Genomic DNA, 19,194 nt, shown 5'->3' with positions numbered 1-19,194 from the left:
AAAGAGAGAGAGAGGGAGAGAGGGAGAGAGAGAGAGAGAGAGAGAGAGAGAGACGGACAGACGTAAGAGAGAGTAGGGAGGAGAAAGAATGCAAGGGATGAGGAAAACCGAGATGTAGTGTCACAAACACAAGAAGCTAAAACAAGATAGGCAGGGGAAATATGAAAGTAGAGCAGGGAAAGAAGGCAGAAAGTCGGAGGGTTTTCCCCCTCTTTCCCTAGCCTATTCTCGGAAAGCTCAGCATAGCATGCTGAGGCATTTATTTTTAAACAGCATTATGCGCACTCGAGGCTTGCTACAATACCAAACAGTAATTCCTAACGACCTATTGAAAAACTAATACAAGTCTGTCCATAAAAACCTGACACAAAATGAGATTAACATGCACTTCCCTGTGGTCTGAAAGTGCATGTTTAGTTATTATTTTCAGTCATAGAGGTAGTATGCCTCTATGGCAGTGTTTCCCACAGCGACCCACTGCACTGTGCGTCACACTGAGGAACTCCCACTACAGGGCTTGGTGTGCTACATGATTTAATTGCAGAGACAGCAGCAGGTGAATGACAGACTGAATAAAAGACCGCTCCTCATCCATTTAAGAGAACAAAACCTAAACCCACACAGCAGTCTTCTGACCACTGCTGCAGAGGCAGACAAGGAAATTATATCAGAGTGGCAGGCAGGGAAATTGTAGGAGGCGTAAAGAAAAAATACCCACACACTATCCAAAAGCAGCTCATCTGAGGTGTGAGGGGAGGGTCTGTTGTCCACACACTCTTGCTGCAGTTTGGTGTGGAAGTGGATAATTCTGTAGAGAACTGCAGTGTTCCCAATCCAAAATCCATTCAGAAACTTGGCAAATGACTCAGGAAACTCAGGAATGGAGCAGCTAGTTGATAGATAGGTTTGGCCTAATCATCCGTCGTCATCCCCCCGCCGATTGGATGATCCTGCCTTGCCTAAAGCAGGCTTTAGCAGAGCAGAATTAAAGTGGTGGTGTATCTGATGCAGCAAATTCCTGAGGCAGTTACACCAAACAGATTACAGCAGCCTTGCTCATGACTGGCCAGAAGACATAAGGCAAACTGTCATGACAGAGCTATCTCAGTTATCTGAATTTCAGTTGCAGCATGGACATATCAAAGAGATCAAACTTCATGTAACCATCTGATACAGCTGAGAGATCATTACAGCACATTAATCCATAGCCATAATGAAAGACACTGCAGACGTTTAGGATATTCAATTTAAAAATGTTTAGGTGAAAGCAAAAGCATTTGGCTGAGAGAAGTGGCACCCTCTGGGAAATCCTGAGATCAACAAGCAAGCAGAAATTAGGCACGCTGCTGCTCCCATATCAAGTTCTGGTGTTGGAAACCTCCACGGAGCACTCCTCTCAAGTGTTGAGTCATCTCTCTGAAAGGCTATGGGCATGCACTCCTTTTCATTCAGCATGGCATTACTCAGACCTGACATTTATTTTATCCCCACCACCAGTCAGTGTTTAATAAGATTCAAATGACTGGGACACTGCCTAATTGACTACATCTGATCAACAGAAATCTGGACAAAGATCCGAATGCTTCATAGCCAGGCATTGCCTCTTCTGTTTGCGACCGTGTGGGCTTTTGTCACTGCATTTTTAAATCATCATCAGTTCCTTTTTATTCACTGCTATTCATTATGACACATCATCACTGTTTTGAAAGATGAAAAGGGAATCCTCTCATTCCATGACAATCTGTCAACAATTAGAGAGAGAAGCAAATAATTACATAATTTCTTTTGGGGAACACATCAAAGCCATAACAGCTGCCATTTTGTTATTCTGGATTTGAATATTTTAGCATTCAAGGTGCATGCAAACAATGCAATCTAGACTGTACTGAACCCCCTTAAATTAGCCACTAAGATACTGGGTTTAGGTTTTGTCAAGTCCTTAAGACATGATTTAGTGCCATACTGACTTCCCCCCTTACTGGAGGAAATCAATTAGGACTACACAATCTGGGACAAATATTAAGACATATGTAGTTGCAGGAAGTCCTATGAGCAATATATTGCATTAGTCATCAAGGATTAAACAAATGTATGGATCAATTTCGTAGCATTCTGCAGACAAAGACGGGGTCTCGCTCAGGCCTTAAATGAAAGAATGCAGTTTTAGTAATAATATTAATATGGTTTAAAACTTAAATTAATCTAGACGTGACTCTCAAGCTTGAAATCTCCTTGAAATGCAGGAAAATTGGGGGGGGGGCGGGGGATGATCAGATACATGCCTTAACTAGACAGTGCAGAGTTAAATGCCAGAGCTCATCATTTTTATCTGTTGATGTGAAGACGTGAAATAAGAAGCATTACATTTTTACGCATTTTGGTGCTGCGCAAGTTTTGATTTCTGATGTGCATTTAAATTTAACCAACACTGATAATTCTGGCTTTAACAAACACCTTTTTCTAGAATTACAAATATCGCTGTTATATTTTAGTTGTTTGAAGCTCCAACATCTTGCTAAACTAACGTTAGCAGGGTGCTGCCTATCAACAAGTCTGACACAGAGAGCCACACGTGTCAAAACACGGACAAGTACTGTCATCTCAGTGAGACAGAACAAAGCCCAACACCTTCTTTACATTGCTTTGGAATTGTCCAGTAACCGGCGAATCGGCTTGTCTAACTTTTTTATTTTTTTTTTTTATTTTTTTTTTTAAAGGCCCGGGGCCATCAGGCCATTGCCTGTCAACCCCGCATCCATCCATTTACTTAGTCTGGATGGTAAGTCTTCCAGTCCATATGCTACCTGGGAGAACATTATCTGGAGGAAAAAGAAAACTAAAATCAATGAGAAAATTAACTTCTGCAGGCTTATTAAAGATTATAATCATAGATATAGCATAAATCAAACATCTGGTTTTGTTGAAAATACAACATACTAGAAACTCAGTCAGAAGATGTGTAAAATGTTGCATTACAAATATTCCCAATAAACTAATCCAATCTGAACAGATGTTAAGATGAACCAAACAAAAAATAAATAATTCTTTCTTTTCCAAATTTCACTGACAAATCTTTTTTTGCACAAGGTGCATCTAGGGTACTGCACGCTGTAATCTCAGCAATAATAGGTTGAGTCTCTAGTTTGGATCATCAGCTTTGTGTGGTTCAGAGTGAAATGTGATCTGACCAACAGGCAGCGGATGTGTCTGCAGGGAAATGTGGATGCCTGCACTAATGTGAAAAGGCTGCCGGTTCGTTTACATGACATTACATCAGGGGGCAAGGGTTGGTCCCTACTGAGGATTACCTCATTCAACGTAACACAAGACGGCGACACCTCAGCTGGGCAGCCTGTTTAGAACCCTGGCCTGCCACCCTTGCCCTTGGCACTAATAAATCACGGCATGAACCAGTATGGGTTGATTCTATTAGTCAATATTCCAATATCTATTAACACTGATGTTTTAGACTGTACTTACGTTACAGCATAAATTGATGAGAGTTCCTATTTTAGGTTAATCAGCTTTTGTGTGCAAAAAATTATTGTACAGCCTTTGTATTTAGTTTTGGGTTAAAGGCATTCTGTACACAACCAAAGACAAATCAAGAAAAGCCTCAGCAGATGAGCCCTAAACATCAATGACAGACTCCAATGTTCATTTTTTAAACCAAAATGAGGTACAACAAGCAGACCTTTAAAATGTGAGGCTTTTTTTTAAAGCAACATGAAACAGTTTAAAAATAATCTATAATCAGCAGCCAAACTGCATAAAGCTTCAAAAACAGAATGCTGCAGTTTGGGTGCACATATCAGCACCCAAATATTCAGCACCCAAACTGCATACAGTTACAAAAAGTGTAAAGCTTCAAAAATCATGAAAAAAATATACCACTGACAAAGTGAATTACAAAAACCTGCATTCAAGTCCACTGCAGAAAGATACAAAGCCTTGGGTAAGGAGCACAAATACGTTCCCTGAGCAATCAAATGAGACATTCTTCAGGCTTTTTATATTTAACTGTTAAAATTTGAAGAAAGTGAAAGAATGTCTAAATCCATGTGCTGCCTATATAAAAACATGACAATCATGATATGGTCATATTTTAGGTCATAATACCACTGCTAAGTAAAGAGTTGTTTAATAAGCGACCTTTCTTGGCCTGCCAACTCACCACACCTAACCATCATTTAACATTTAAGAGAAGTTCACCAGTGCATGGTGAGTTCCATTTTCTGGAAGCTTTACATCTTAATGAACAGTCCCATTATGCTAGTCCATACTAGTGTTCTACTGATATACGGGCTGGCTGATATCAAATAGCTATTTTTTGTTGTTTTTTGTGATATTAGTATCAGCCAATGAATGCAGAATTTGTAGATTTTGCAGCACTTCATATAAAATACAAATGAAGAAATTATTCATGATTCATGTTTGTGTTATGTGATTCCTACCAGTCTTGCATTTACTGGTCAAAAAGAAATATTCTTCTACCTTGCAAGTGATTAGATAAACTGCACTCATTTCAATCTCATATCTAAAAACTGAATGATTTTGAAATAGATTTAATTAGACATTTTACTAAGAAAAGCTTCAAAGACACCCAGGAATTCAAAATGGTGCAGTATAGCCACTGACATTTCAAAGAGTGTTAAAGAATTAGGCCAATGATAAATCCAAACTGGTAACTCTTTTAGGTGAAAGGTTTGTGTTTACATTCATGAAAACCCTGTTGCATAAGAAAAATGCACAATAGGCATTTGGTTTGCTTGTGGGATTATTTTTGTCTTTGTTCCTTACTTGATAACGTCAATAGCAAATTATTGTGTGATTAATTAATCTGTAACATTTAAGAAGTCTAATCCTCTTTCTTAAAATGGGTGTTAAAGAACAAACTAATATTGGCATTTTATCAGTCATCAGTCACACTGTTCTCTAAATATCGGTATTAAAATCAACCCTTTTAATAGGATAAACACATTACACACAGTTCAGGAACCGAACTCCAAAACACACTTAAGATGTTCTGAATTTAAAAGGTTGACCTGCTCCGTATTGGGCAGTTGTTGCCCTTATTTTGCCAACACAGTGTATGTGTAGTATTCTTATCATAGCATTACAAAGTCAAATAGCACAATATACAAACAGGCATATAGTTTCACACATAATAACTGTTATACCAAGTAAGCATCAAAATACACAGATTACATTAATTTTAGTGTTTTTACATTTCAAATTCATATGTACTCTCTCAAACTGAAAGATAAACAAACCAATCTTATGTTTCATTGGATAGGCACACTTCAATATGAGCATGTTCTATAAATCACCATTAACAGAAAGCATAGCAGGTGCTGAGGTGAGGGTGCCGTTTACAGCACATGTTGCCATTTAGATACAGGCGCTTGCTTTGACTTTAAGACAAAGATTAAGCTGATGAGCAAACTTGTGCTCTGTAAATAAGCAACTACTGTGTCTTGTGTAGCAGAGCACAGCAGCTGTCTGAAGCCAGGGAGGGGATGGAAGAAAGGGATTTACCCTCTGAAGGTACAAATCAACAAGGCCAAAACAGTGCAGGAATAAGGCACTGCCTCCCTAAATTACATGCTATTAATACTGTATCTTTGAAAGGATTCAGGCAGGATTTTCACATTCAGACCTTTGATCTGAAGTTACGTAAAAACCGGTTTAGCTCAGGTGAAATGAACATCACATGACAGCTGCAGACAAAGACTGCATGCTTATAATAAACTATTCTATGCACCAGATGAGGGCACAATAACAACAAATACATATGATTAGAGTCCCAATCTGAAATACTGTCTAAGCACAATTACTCTGTATTTTCTGAGAATTAGGGATAAAGCATACCCAGCTCCTGCTGTGAGGCGATTAAATTACGCCAAGATGTGCAAGGAGGCGCTTTAATCAGATGCACATGGAAGCATGTATTGGAAGAGTATACAGTTTATTATTAGGAAACAGCCGATTTGGGCTATTTATTAATCACCAAAAGACTTTCTCAAAGTATGACTCCGCAAGTTCTTCCCCTCTCATCTGGAATCTTCAGAAAGGCTTGCCTGATTCAATAGCTGCTGATTGCCAAACTCACCATGCTTGAAAACCTGAAGTGGGAAGTTTGCTTTAACAAGAATGTCATCCCCGCAATCCCACATCACTCCCATGCTCACGAAAAAGTATCACCAAACAGACACTAAGTTTTGCATGAAGGTGTTTCTCCTGTGTTGTGAACATTTTACAATCAAATTCTGCCATGCCTAATAATAATTAGCATGGTTTGAAAAATGTGTATTTCCATTTGTCTATTTGTCCGTCATAAGAGTATTTCTTATTCTTAAATAGCCTGAGAAAACAAAAGGACACCGAGTACTGTTAACTCACAAGAACAGGTCACAAATATACCAGACATGATGAATCACTGGAGAGTCAATGATAACTTGTGAACCAATCTTTGCAATACAAGTTACAATGTAATAAGAAAAAATTGTGTGTGTAAATGAACACAAAGGAACATGTAGGTAATACACAATTTCCAAGCTTCAATCAACAGGATTCCAAAGGAGTGGATGACATATATGCATGCTCTTGCCAAGAACCTGAAAAATTTAAATGAAACTCATTTCATCCCCAACCACAAAAGCAAAATATTAATAATTAACTTAACTCAAGATCAATTATGAACTATCAATGTCAGAATGAACATGAACAGCCTAAACAATCCCAGAATGTGGATATACACACCAATTTCAGACAGCTCTATAGGCTTTATGAATCTATTGTGTCCTTTCATTTTACAACTGTGGTTGCATGTCCAACACTAAAAATGTACAAATTTCTAATTAATTCCCTAGTACTTAAAATTTCTTAAAACCTTTGAGCTCTGCCTATGTACTTAGCAAAATGTTTATATAGCACTGAGATGCTCTTACATTCTGCGAATTCTTACATTCTGCTGAATTCATGGCAGCTCAGTATAAAAGATAAAGAGCATTTTTGCTAGACACAACAGAGGCATATCACCCAAAACCTTTGTACTGTCCTGTTTTTAGTAAGGGCCAAGGTTACTTCAAAATGTACTGTGTAGGAATGGCACAAATAAACTTGACTGATAACCAAAACTGTAACAAATGAAAGTCAATCATATCTAAGCTTCAATTTCAATGTTATTTCGATGTTTGACAGTTTTATGACTCCAGTCACAATCTAACCCTCTCAAAACACAAATCACAGATAAATGGTTGCATCACATGGACATCAGCAACAAAATCTAGCCTAAAAGCAGTTACAGTGTCTGTAACTGGAAGTCTGCTTAAACTACCAGATTGCACAAGAAGTAAGGAAGTCTGCTAAATGACAGAAAAAGCACTAAGAGGAGAAAGAGTCTATAGTCCTTCTAGTCTCCCAGGCTAGGACAAAGCCCTGTGGCTCACAACCTGTGTGTTCAGAACCATGGCTCTCCACTCCAAACAATGTAGCCCAGAACCTTCAGGCCTCTGTGGAGTGACAGCACAAAAGCAGTACAGACAGGTCCTGCAGCACCCTGCCTTCTGTCGCACTGCACATATCTCTGCGTAGGCTGAAGGTCACAAAAAGATCTTTGATTATGCAAAGAGCCAGAAAAACACTTTTATAGGGTGTATCCATAATGCTAAGTTCACATACTGGGGACTGGTGAGCCAACATCTAATTTGAGTTGAGCTGCTTTTTTGTCAGTCTGGACTTTTAAATTTAAACAAGGCTCATCACTCTAGCCACATTTAATTCAAGCTATAATAAAATTAAGATAAACTGATATAAATTGTCACTCAAAGCATCATGTAAAAAGAGGTGCCAGTGCTATGACAACAATACAATTATCAAAGTGAATTACAAATCTCTCACAACAGCACTGTATGTAGTCTTATTGCCCAGTGTTCTCACAAAGGGTCATTACTGATCCAGCTGCCTACTCTGAGCATGTTGTTAGTCCTTTTTATATAACTCTTTCACAATCCATAGTAAACCATAATAAAATTTTAACAAGACACCAGGGTTCATGACATCACATCCCTACCATCAATTTTCTTGTGCTAGCTGTTTATTTTCTTTATGACCTCTGTAGTGCCACTGTACCACTGTGCTTAGTGGGTCATCACTAACACAGCACATCTTCTGGATGCTGTTTCAGAACTAAATAAACTCACACTAAATTAACAGAAAGCCAGATGCAGCCTTAAACCAAAGCTAAGGTCTATAGAGACAAATATGTGGACCTTGTCAGCCTATGCACAGAAAAAGATGCCATCATTTAGAATCTATGCAGTAGCCTGAAGGTACCTTTATCACAGTTCTCTCTGGAACACTAACTCCCATAATTGATATGGAACATCCAAAATTTCTTCTTGCTTACACTTATAATAATGGGACGAGGATCAAACATTAAGGTTCTTAATATTACTGGAATGAAAGCATTACTTAATATATCAGGCCACCTTTGGACCAACAGTAAAGTTAAACTGAACGTTACACAGCCGTGCTTTGCACATTACATACCCTGAAAAAATGACTCAAATCACATTGCCCTGCCTCTTACTTTGATTAAAGAGGCAAATAAAATTCCATGATAATCCTGTCAGTGGCATCATAGAGAAAACAGACATCAGGTAAGGCTGCAACTAAGATTCTTAAGCACTGATAATGCCTCAAACTGTGTCCTGATTTAATAATGCTCTTCTTTAAATGGAAAACAGCTTTTTTGTCAGACACAACTCCCAAGAAAGTGAGCAATAAGCAGAACACCCTCACATTATTAATATTTCAATGTTAGGGAACACATTTTTCCTCAAACAGAAAGAATGATACACTAGCTCATGATTTGCAGAAGGGGTGCAAGAGTTAATCACTTGCTCGTATCTCATACCTAAAAAGAATGAGCTCACATTCAAAGCCTTATTAATTCACAACAAGGCACTCACAGAGAAGACAGTTGAGCAACTGCTCCAGCCTAATGCTGTTTACACAAGGCTTTAGAATATTCACACATCAGTCACAAAACAAAACATATGAGCTGGTTTTAATGACAACGGAAGAAATTCCCCCTTTTGTCATATATTATCTTTCAGGAAAAATAAAAAAGGAAAAATATTTGCATGCTTGAATGCATCACTATGCTTGAGCATATTTTTCAGGAGTACAAGACACTCACAGGGAGTCATTTTAGCCTAGACAAAACGTAATAAAAAAGAAAGAAAGAATTAAGAATTTCATACTACATGTCTGACAATGTTGTCTCCATTGTGCTCTGTGGTGTGTCTTCCATTAAACTACTGGTATAAGGCATATTCAAATACACGTTTTACACAGAATTTTCAAACCTTGTCAAACTTTGAACTCTGGACTTCTCTTCCTGTAGTTTATAATTAAGGCTGTAATATTTGGGCAGAGACAGGCCAAAACATGAAATAGCATTTCAATGAGGTTATGATGACCTCCATGCAGTGCAGAAAGACACACCATCAAGTCCTAAAATGGATCTCTAACTTTCAGACAATACTTTTTTTTTCCCTTTGTCGTATGCCTATATGCTATTATAATACATAAACAAGTAATACATCCCTTAAACCCTTATAATAACGAACATTAATTTATTGAACAGTGAACTTAAATAATATAAATATATATATATAACAAATGAAAACATCTATTCCTTACTGGGTGGGTATTAGCACCTTTGACTGCCACTGACTTATTACAAATGATGTGTTTGGCATTGCATCATTGTGGTGATGTGTTTGGCATTGCAACAAGGTCTGAATCAATGTTTCTTTCAAAAATTTTTATATTTCATTAAAATGATGGGGTCATTGGCAAAACAGTTTTATCAAACATTTTGCATCAAGGCTTTATTTCTGCTACACATATTTTAGCCATCTTACAAACTAATGTGAAGAATTATGTAACAAACATGATGCAAATGTGGTTTAAGTAAACTAATAGAAAATCCACTTGTTTACTGTCAAGACAAATCTCTGCATAACAGCAGCTGTCTAAAGTCTGGATTTTGTCAGTACTTTTGTCCATTGTTATACATAAACATCATCAGAAACCACATAAGCAAGTTGTTTGAGATTACATAATAATGTGACAAGGTATGAGAGAGTGCCAGAAAGACAATTTTGATCATTTTGGCTTGCAGTTTGAACAATATTAAATAGTGCACATAGCCTCAATGCTCCAATACAAAACTAAAACAAACTTCAGACACCAAACACTGAGCTACATTTGGGGTCAGTGAGAAGTGCATTTTATTGTATTCCTTTATGCAAACTGAAATAAAGAAACAGATGACCTTGTGTTCAGTCAGTTTTGTCTCACATTTGTTGTTAAGATAAGCACTAAATTTGTATTCTGTTTGATGCATCTGAAATCAAATTAGTATGGAAAATAATTGCAGTCAGAGCAAATCATCATGGTCAGCTCAAATAACTGCGATCAGGCCTAATTACAGGCAGCTAGAAAATCACCTAACTTCAAAACAAGCTTCTCACTGAGTGTTGGTGTGACAAAAATATTGAATTAGAGCCACATAATGAAACTTCTATCTTGCCAATACTACCACTGACCATCAACCTCACATTCACAAAACAGCAAAAACAAAGTCCCTAATAACACTCTTGAAATTTTCCTGAGCACACAAATAGTGAGTAGAAGCAAAGCACAAGCTCCAATTTGTCTAGTCTTTTCATTTTAATTGTGAACAGCAGCTCTCAGTACCACAGGGTACACATACTAAACTTGTAATTCTTCCACGAACCCGAGCCCCTTAATTAGTTTAATAGAGATACATGGTTTTGAAGAAGCAAGCAGCTCGTAAATATAAGAACACACTTGCGAGGTAGCTTGTTCCTCTTTTTTCGCAGTTTATATGAAATAGACAAACAACATATCTAACCTATATTACACGTCTAGGGTTATTTACAGAGCAGTGTCAAAATCTGGTGACAAGACTCCAGTCATAACATCTTGAATAAGTAATGAATGTTGCAGATAAATAATGCTACTTTTAATCCATTCTGTATCAAAACAACAAATGCCACTGAGAAAAAAGCTGATTAAGTATATGAATAATAATTAGTAGAGAAAATTCTCATAGTTAGCAGACTTTTCAAAAAGTATGCAGTGAGAGAGAAAGAAAGACATTCATAAAGGTGAATCATACTCTACAAACAGACCCTGAAGGACTGGCACTTGTCCCTTCCAATAGATATAGTACAAATATATAGATAGATATAGTGCAAAGCCCATGATTTTCAGCATGTCAATCCCGCTCAATCCAGCATACCAATCGCCTTCTTACAGCACTGACCCTAATTCAGCAGGTAGTGTGTATCCATTGGTTAACTTATAGCAGGATGGTAGAGGAAATGGGCCGACGCCCTAAGGACTGCATCATATCTGTGTGAGCAGCCAGTAAGAATTGGTTTTGGTTTCAAATGGCTGAGCATAAACCCAAAGCTGACACACAGAGACACATGCTTTCTTACTATGCCATCTCTGTTTAGGCAGGACTTGCAGCAAATGGTGATTATTGCTGAGTGCTTCCACTACTGCACTCACTCTTTATGGATTCAGCCCTTCATTTATTCTGACGGGTCAAAATCTCTCTATCAAAAAGTACATCACACTCTTGAAAAACAGAAGACCTGACTGAAAAAGACTTTAGTAAACAATTTAAACTATTCACTGCCTTAATAAGGAAAAAACAAAATCCTCAGCAGCTGAACTTTGCATGGCTACCTCTGGTACCCCAAGAAATATGAAGAAATCTTGTTCATGCACCAGTAAGGGTAGACATAAACTAGGCTCCCCACCTTCCATTATGGAGTGGCTACCAGCTGCCATGCTAATCGACACCAAATCAATAGACATGAGGCCATGAAGAGCTTTCCCCCACTGTCCCTTTTTCTCCCTTAGCAATCTGATCTCCCATGCAACATAAGCATTTGAGTATTTCTGCTATCCGTCCTACTTAAATTCATTACCAATAGCAGCCAGTGGGCAACAGGCCACAAACTGTGTCTACTTTGTAAATGACTGAGCAGCCAATAATTTTTCAAAAAAAGAAGTGAAAGTCTGGCTGACATGGAAACTTGCTTGATACTGGAAATGTATCCAAAACCAATTGGTCACAACATAGGTCTGTCTATGGCAACAAAGAGTCTAATCAACTGTAATCAAACCACAATCTGTTTTTAAAAACTGGTATTTATGCTATGGTGATATTTCATATTTAATTTAAACCTTATAAGCTAATGTGTTACAAATGCACTATTTCTTCCTGGTGGCCTAGGTTATAACCAATTTTTTAGTACTGGTATGAAATGAAAATTTTAAAAAGCTGATTTAATGGCAATTTTAAATAAACAACCATGAATACATGGTCCATTAGTCTTTAGCGTTGCCAGTTTTCCCCAAGTGTCTGCTTAGAAACGTGAATGATAGGCTTATAAAGAAATAGCATCTAAAATAGCAGGCGATCCATCACCTAGCCAACAAAAGCCTTGGTGAACAAGACTGGTAAGCAAAGAAGCATTGGTGAAAAAGACTGGTGAACAAAAAGCATTGGTGAACAAGACTGGTAAACAAAAGCAATGGAGGCATTTGTAAACTGTTGTTCCCGCTTGGTAAGTTTACATAATTAATTCATAGTTTTGGATTTATTTTATTTACGCATTCAGATGGAAAAAAAATTAATTGATAGGCTTTTTATGAGAATTGTGACAATTTATACCCCCCGCCCCCTGACTGTTGTTGGTCATTGGTTACCTTGGCTTTTTTTAGTTCTTCTTAGTTCTTTTTAGTTCTTCCATACTTTTCTGTATGGTTTTGTTTGCTACTTTGGTTTTTGTTTGCTACTTTCATTAAACTCTTTAGTGGGAAACCTGCATTTGCTTCCCTTTTTTTCATGCACATTCAGCACCCATGACAGAATGCCTTTTTATTTTTATTTCAACAGAGGAACCCCCGTCGAGGGTGCCATGGCTGCACCTAGTCGACTACAGAGGGCTCCATCGACATAAGAGGGCATTTCCATACCCTTTACAGTGAAGGGGTCGCAGCCGATGAAAGGGGACGCTGCTTCTGTGTGACCTCAATGGAGGCAAGGGTAGCCTCCGTGCTCTATGGATGCCCAGTGTCACCGTGCCCAAGGATTGTGAGGCACTGTGTTCTCTATGTCCTGGGTCAGGGATGGCAGTTTGCTCTCTGTGCCCCAGGCCCAGTGCCTGCTGCATTTTCTTCCCCCGACCTTTGCATTTCTGCCCCTGTGGCATTCATGCACTAGGAGGCGTGTGTTTGGGGGGGTTACTGTGATGATATCCCTCCATCCGCCCCAGCGGCATCTGTCATACAGCAGATATACAAAAATGTTTGTCTCATCCAGAAGACAACTTACTTTTCATCAGCACTATATAAATAAAATTCCAATGTTGAAACATCATTAATATGAAGATTCTACACAATTACCTGATAATACTGGCATAATACTGATGCTGTGCATCACTACTGAAGCGAAGTGCAGTACAGTGCTAAATAATATAGTTATTTGTCAAAAAAAGCATAGTATTCTGGTGAAAATATCAATGAAATCTAAAACCCTCTGTTCCAGAGTCGGGCCAAATGTATACTAAGGCCCTGTCAGGCTGTTCCAGACTCCTGATGACCAGTTATGGTTTCTTTCCCTATGAGCATTGTGTTGGAAATCAGGGCCACAAAGTATTGTGGCAGCAATGGGTTCTTGGAATAATTAAATGACAGCTGTTCTCACTGAACTTCTGTCACTGCATGTGTCTGCCCAAATTGGATAATTTGGAGTTGTTTGGATTGTTAAAAATGCAAAACCATACAGGATATTATTCAAATGCCGAATGTTTGCAACGTGAGAGAAGACAACAAGAGGCTTATCTCTGTTTGTGTAAAACCAATCAGAGAATCCCTACATCATTAAGCCATTCCACCCAAACAGATCTGTGACTCTGAGCACAACTGTGCTGAGCATGGTTTGTAAGCAGTCCATGCCAAACCGTGTTTTTGTTGAAATGCAATTGGAATGTTTACTGTCCATACTCAGAACTGTTCAGCCCTACAGTGGAAATCAGGATAAGCTTTTTCAGAAGCTTGAGAGTGACTTTAAAAATCTTCATATTTAGGAGGGCATTAATTAGTGGAAAAACCTAGCCCTAAGAAACACAGATCTACTTTTCTGAGGTGGCTCTGCACTTGATGCCAATCAGGTTCCATACTAAACTGTTCCTTTGTTGACTAAGTGTATTATTACCAGAGAATAAAACTAAGAAAAAAAAGGAATTCCAATGCTACAAGCAAGATTTTTGATACCTCTAAATATAGGTTTACAACTGGGTGCTGTTCAACATAGTGTGTTGTAAATATGTTAGGAAAGATACTGTAGGGTTGCATTCCTTCTTCAAAGCTTGGAAGGGTGTTCTACAAAATAAACAAGGGGCCAATAAAAGCACTGGTACCTTTATGACTAAGCAAGTAGTTTCACTCTAGAAATTAAGTCTCACAACTGAATTGGAGAGGTTTCTTTAAGAGATCAAGATGAATCCAACGAGATAAACACTGAAAATAGTTGGTTTTGTAGATGCCAATGTTTCTGACAAAAAAAAACATTATTATCCCTTTCCTTAAACGCCTTGAAAATAAGTATAAAATGTGGTGAAGACATGCATGATTTTCTCCCCACCAATGTGACCTACTGCATTCTTTTCTAAGTACTCAAAATTCCTATGTCCTTAGTTTGACCTCAACCTGGGAAGACGAAATGTGATCAGCTCATACCAAAGAAAAAATAGGTGAAGATACCGATGTGTATAGAAAACTTAAAGCAGTTAAACACAGAAAAATAAAACAAATCTTCTCAATGTCCTTTGAGTACAAAGGTACCAGCTATATCTCTGGTCCACTGGTGTCCTGGCATTAAGCAGCCCACTCGAAGGGGGAAGATTGTGCCAGGCTGTGGAAGTTCAGGCTGATTGTGCCAACAGATACATCGGATATAAATCCAAAATAAACCACAGAAATACTTTATCCTACAACAGAGAAAATTTCCTTCTAGATCTGCAACTACTATCCATCTATCTATCTCTGTAGAAATAGCAGGACCTATGGTTTAGATGTAGTTTATAACCACATTGATCAAATACATAGAAATTTATAATGAACTATGAAAAGTAAAACCAAGAAGACAAACATACGCTGATAAAGCTTTACACACTAGTAAAATGTCTCCTGGCTGAATGTGTGGGAAGATGGTAATGCAAAACAGAGCACAGAATCACTCTGAAAGGCTGAGTCCTCTTTGAAGGAGTCAGAAAACCACGAAAGCGGCGTGGAAAAACCGTTTAATGGGCACGCAAGTCATTATCCATCACTAAAATAAAAATACAAGAATTGTAATTAAAAGACATGGGAATCCTTTGCAATGAAGAGACTGAGTTCTTGGCATGAATAAGCCTGACTGCAAGAAGCCTGAAAAGCCAAAGCAGCAACTGCTGAAGAGAACATGAGCGTCCCATCAATAAAGCTTTTGAAAGGGGAGTGCGGAGTTCCTGCCACCAGAAGGAACATGACGGGGACACTCTGATTCTTTTCACTCAGCATAGGCAGCTGGCTGACACAAGCCTCGGGCACAGTGAACCAGGGTCAAGTGCCAGCACTGAATCAAAGAACATAGAGTAGCCTTTGGCATTAGACACTATGCCAAAAGGGCAATAAACAGCGAGCAATGAGGTGTTCTGTACATGCCACCAAAAGTAAAAATATAGAGGGAACTATTGCAGCCTGTACAAAATCTTCCACCTAAAAATGTTACTTGTTTGTATATTAACCCTTTCCAGTTGGCCCATTCAAATTTCGATAATGATATTTTGAAGACTGCTGTATCTCAGCCGTCCAATCGCCGATTTTAAATAAACTGCCTTTTGAAGAGGACAACATAAGCTACATCTAGATTTCACTGGTAAAGATGATTGTGGCACAAAGATGTGTCTGTACACAATATGTTGGTGATAAAAGATCCCACTCATCTTGCTGCACACATAAAAGATGCCTGAGGAGAGATAATCATATGTTCAGTTCCACTCAATGAAAGGAGAAACTTGGGCTAATAATTGAGGTAGACTGGCTAGATTAACAGATATCTCTTTTAGACCTGTTTCATCTTGTTAGCTACAGATTAAATAGTTTTACACTGAAAATTATGGAAAGTGATGAGAAAATGGTAGTAGTTAGCTAGCTGTAGGCTATAGCTAGCTAGCTAGCTAACATTAGTTTTCAACAGTGTGATACAACGACTACCCGTTCAATGTTCTGATGTGGTTAATACCATCTTTTTACACATGGTACCGTTATCTTCAACCTGTAGTCATTACTGCCATGCTGTAGAGTTTGCATGATATAGAAAATATTTGTCAGATTTACATCTTTCTTGACCACTTGATGGCTAATTCAATGTTCAAGGCTTCACTTCAAAATGAGATTTTGACAGTAGTCTAAAGGTCTGATACTCAATGACCATGTCCAACAATAACAATAAAAATAATTATTTTGCTAGAACAATCCAAAATATTTTAGCTAATACTATAGCCATTATTATAGTAATAGCAATTTTTTGGTAAAAATATATATTAAAAATAAAAGTTTTCCAGAAATTAATTTTTTTATGAACAGAATCATATTTGGACAATTATTAATTATTTTTTGTTCAAATATGGGATAAAATTGAATTAAGTAAACAGTGAATTTTATATAATTTTAAAGAACTGATGGAGTTGATTAAAATGGTAAGCATACACTCACTGGCCACTTTATTAGGTACACCTGTTCAACTGCACGTTATTGCAAATATCTAATCAGCCAATCACATGACAGCAACTCAATGCATTTAGGCATGTAGACATGGTCAAGATTACCTTTTTAAGTTCAAACTGAGCATCAGAACGGGAAAGAGAGGTGATTTAAGTGACTCAGAACATATCATGGTTGTTGCTGCTGAGCATTTCAGAATCTGCTGATCTTTTGGGATTTTCATGCACAACTACGTTTTACAGAGAATGGTCCAGAAAGAGAAACTATGCAGTGAGCAGCAGTTCCTTGGCTGAAAATTCCTTGCTGATGGCAGAAGACAGAGGAGAATGGCCACACTGGTTCAAGCTGATAGAAAGGCAACAGTAACTGAAATAACCACTCGTTACAATCAAGGTATGCAGAAGAGCATCCCTGGACACACAACACATCAAACCTTGAAGCAGATGGGCTATAGCAGCAGAAAACGACATGCCACTCCTGTCAGCTAAGGACAGTCAACTGAGGCTACAATTCACACAGGCTCACCAAAATTGGAAAATAGAAGACTGGCCTGATGAGTCTATTTCTACTGCAACATTCAGATGGTATCTGGTCAGAATTTGGTGTAAACAACATGAAAGCATGGATCCATCCTACCTTGTATCAGCAGTTCTGGCTTTTGGTGGTGTAATGGTGTGGAGGATATTTTCTTGACACACTTTGGGCCCATTAATACCAACTGAGCATCGTTTAGATGCCACAGCCTACCAGACTATTGTTGCTGACCATGTCCATCCATTTATGACCACAGTGTACCCATTTTAAGCACCATGTCACAAATCTTAAATAATCTCAGCTAGCTTCTTGAACATGACAATGAGTTCACTGTACTCAAATGTCCTCCACAGTCACCAGATCTCAATCCAGTATAGCACCTTTGAGAGATTTGCATCATGATGTGCAGCTGACAAATCTGCAACAACTGCATGATGCTATCATGCCAATATGGACCAAAATCTTTGAGGAATGTTTCCAGCACCTTGTTGAATCAATGCCACAAAGAACTGAGACAGTTCTGAAGACAAAAGGGAGTCCAACCTGTTACTAGCAAGATGTGGCCAATTAGTGTATATTGTCCCTACAATGTACAAAATTCACACAAATATATTTTTGCAACTGTGCCATCCAGTGCCAAATACACAATGTTCCACATAAAATGTCTTAATATAATACAAGTCTATATTAGCATTAGGCCATACCCCCTAGGGAGAGTGGCAAAGAACACCATCTCTAATTCAGTGACATTAATTTTGAGGAAGACTAGTAGAATGTGGAAAAAATAAGCACTGCTTTCACAATTAGAAAGACATACAGAAGAGTAATGGAAAAGCATCTAAATTTGATAAACGTATCAAATTTGTCAATGTTTATTACATTTTAGTTTCATAAGGTTCATACATTTTCTCTTTTCTTGAAGTACTAGAAGGGTCAATGATGAAAACTTGTATTGAAACGTGAAAAGGCTTCATTGGGAAGATAGTTATCGGTTCAACTACACAGAATAAAAAAAACAAAAAAAACAATCAAATCACTGCCTGCTTCAGGTTCTCTAAGAGAACTGAAGAGAAACCTGTCCCAAAAATTATCTTAAGCCTATTTTATACAGTAAAAAAAAAAAGATAAAGCAACGGACATTACACGGACATTGACTAGTGTCAGACTTCAATGGTCAATATAAATGGTGTTGCTAGCCTGTGGCCTGTCATGTCTTTAACAATGATGAGAAGCAATGCCATTGTTGACTCTAGAGAAAGTTTTTTAAAAAATCTTTAAAAACTTCTGCTCCTTGGCATCTTCCACTTATCTTTAAGAGGTCTGTGTGGCCCAATTCTGTCACACACATTTTCATTCAAGATTTGTGTGTGTTTGGAAAATTTGTACATCCTGGAGACAATATTTAAAGCATTATTCAAATATGAAGTGTAACATTAAGATAGCTTTCTGGGCCAATATATGTTTAATATATGGGGTCCTATGAAATATATATGTGGTTAATACATGTGATCCTATGAAATAAATAATTTACTTTTTTCTCATTTTTTCCCCATTCACATGTTTAATTTTTACCTTTAAGAAAATATGCACGATCAACAAGAACGCTACAACTAAAAAGTAAAGTTTATGAACAAACTTTGAGCTGTCCTGCCAGAGTCCACTGTAACTGTATGAAAACTATGACTGTTAACTGACAATTAGTACAGCTATTATTATTAAGTACTTTTTTATTCTAGAAGAACAAACTAAATAAATACTATAAGGTCCGCAATG

At 37.8% G+C, this 19,194-nt stretch overlaps 1 protein-coding gene across 3 annotated transcripts in view; it reads right to left on the bottom strand.

Annotated features, from left to right (window-relative positions):
• The window catches only part of arhgap32b (Rho GTPase activating protein 32b), a 78,584-nt gene that overhangs the window by 47,481 nt on the left and 11,909 nt on the right, over positions 1-19,194 (bottom strand). The gene's annotated exons all lie outside the window — the stretch shown is intronic.

The sequence above is a fragment of the Electrophorus electricus genome, chromosome 6, assembly GCF_013358815.1.
Source record: "Electrophorus electricus isolate fEleEle1 chromosome 6, fEleEle1.pri, whole genome shotgun sequence".
Taxonomy (NCBI): Eukaryota; Metazoa; Chordata; class Actinopteri; order Gymnotiformes; family Gymnotidae; genus Electrophorus; species Electrophorus electricus.
This window is presented reverse-complemented; position numbering and strand designations above follow the sequence as displayed.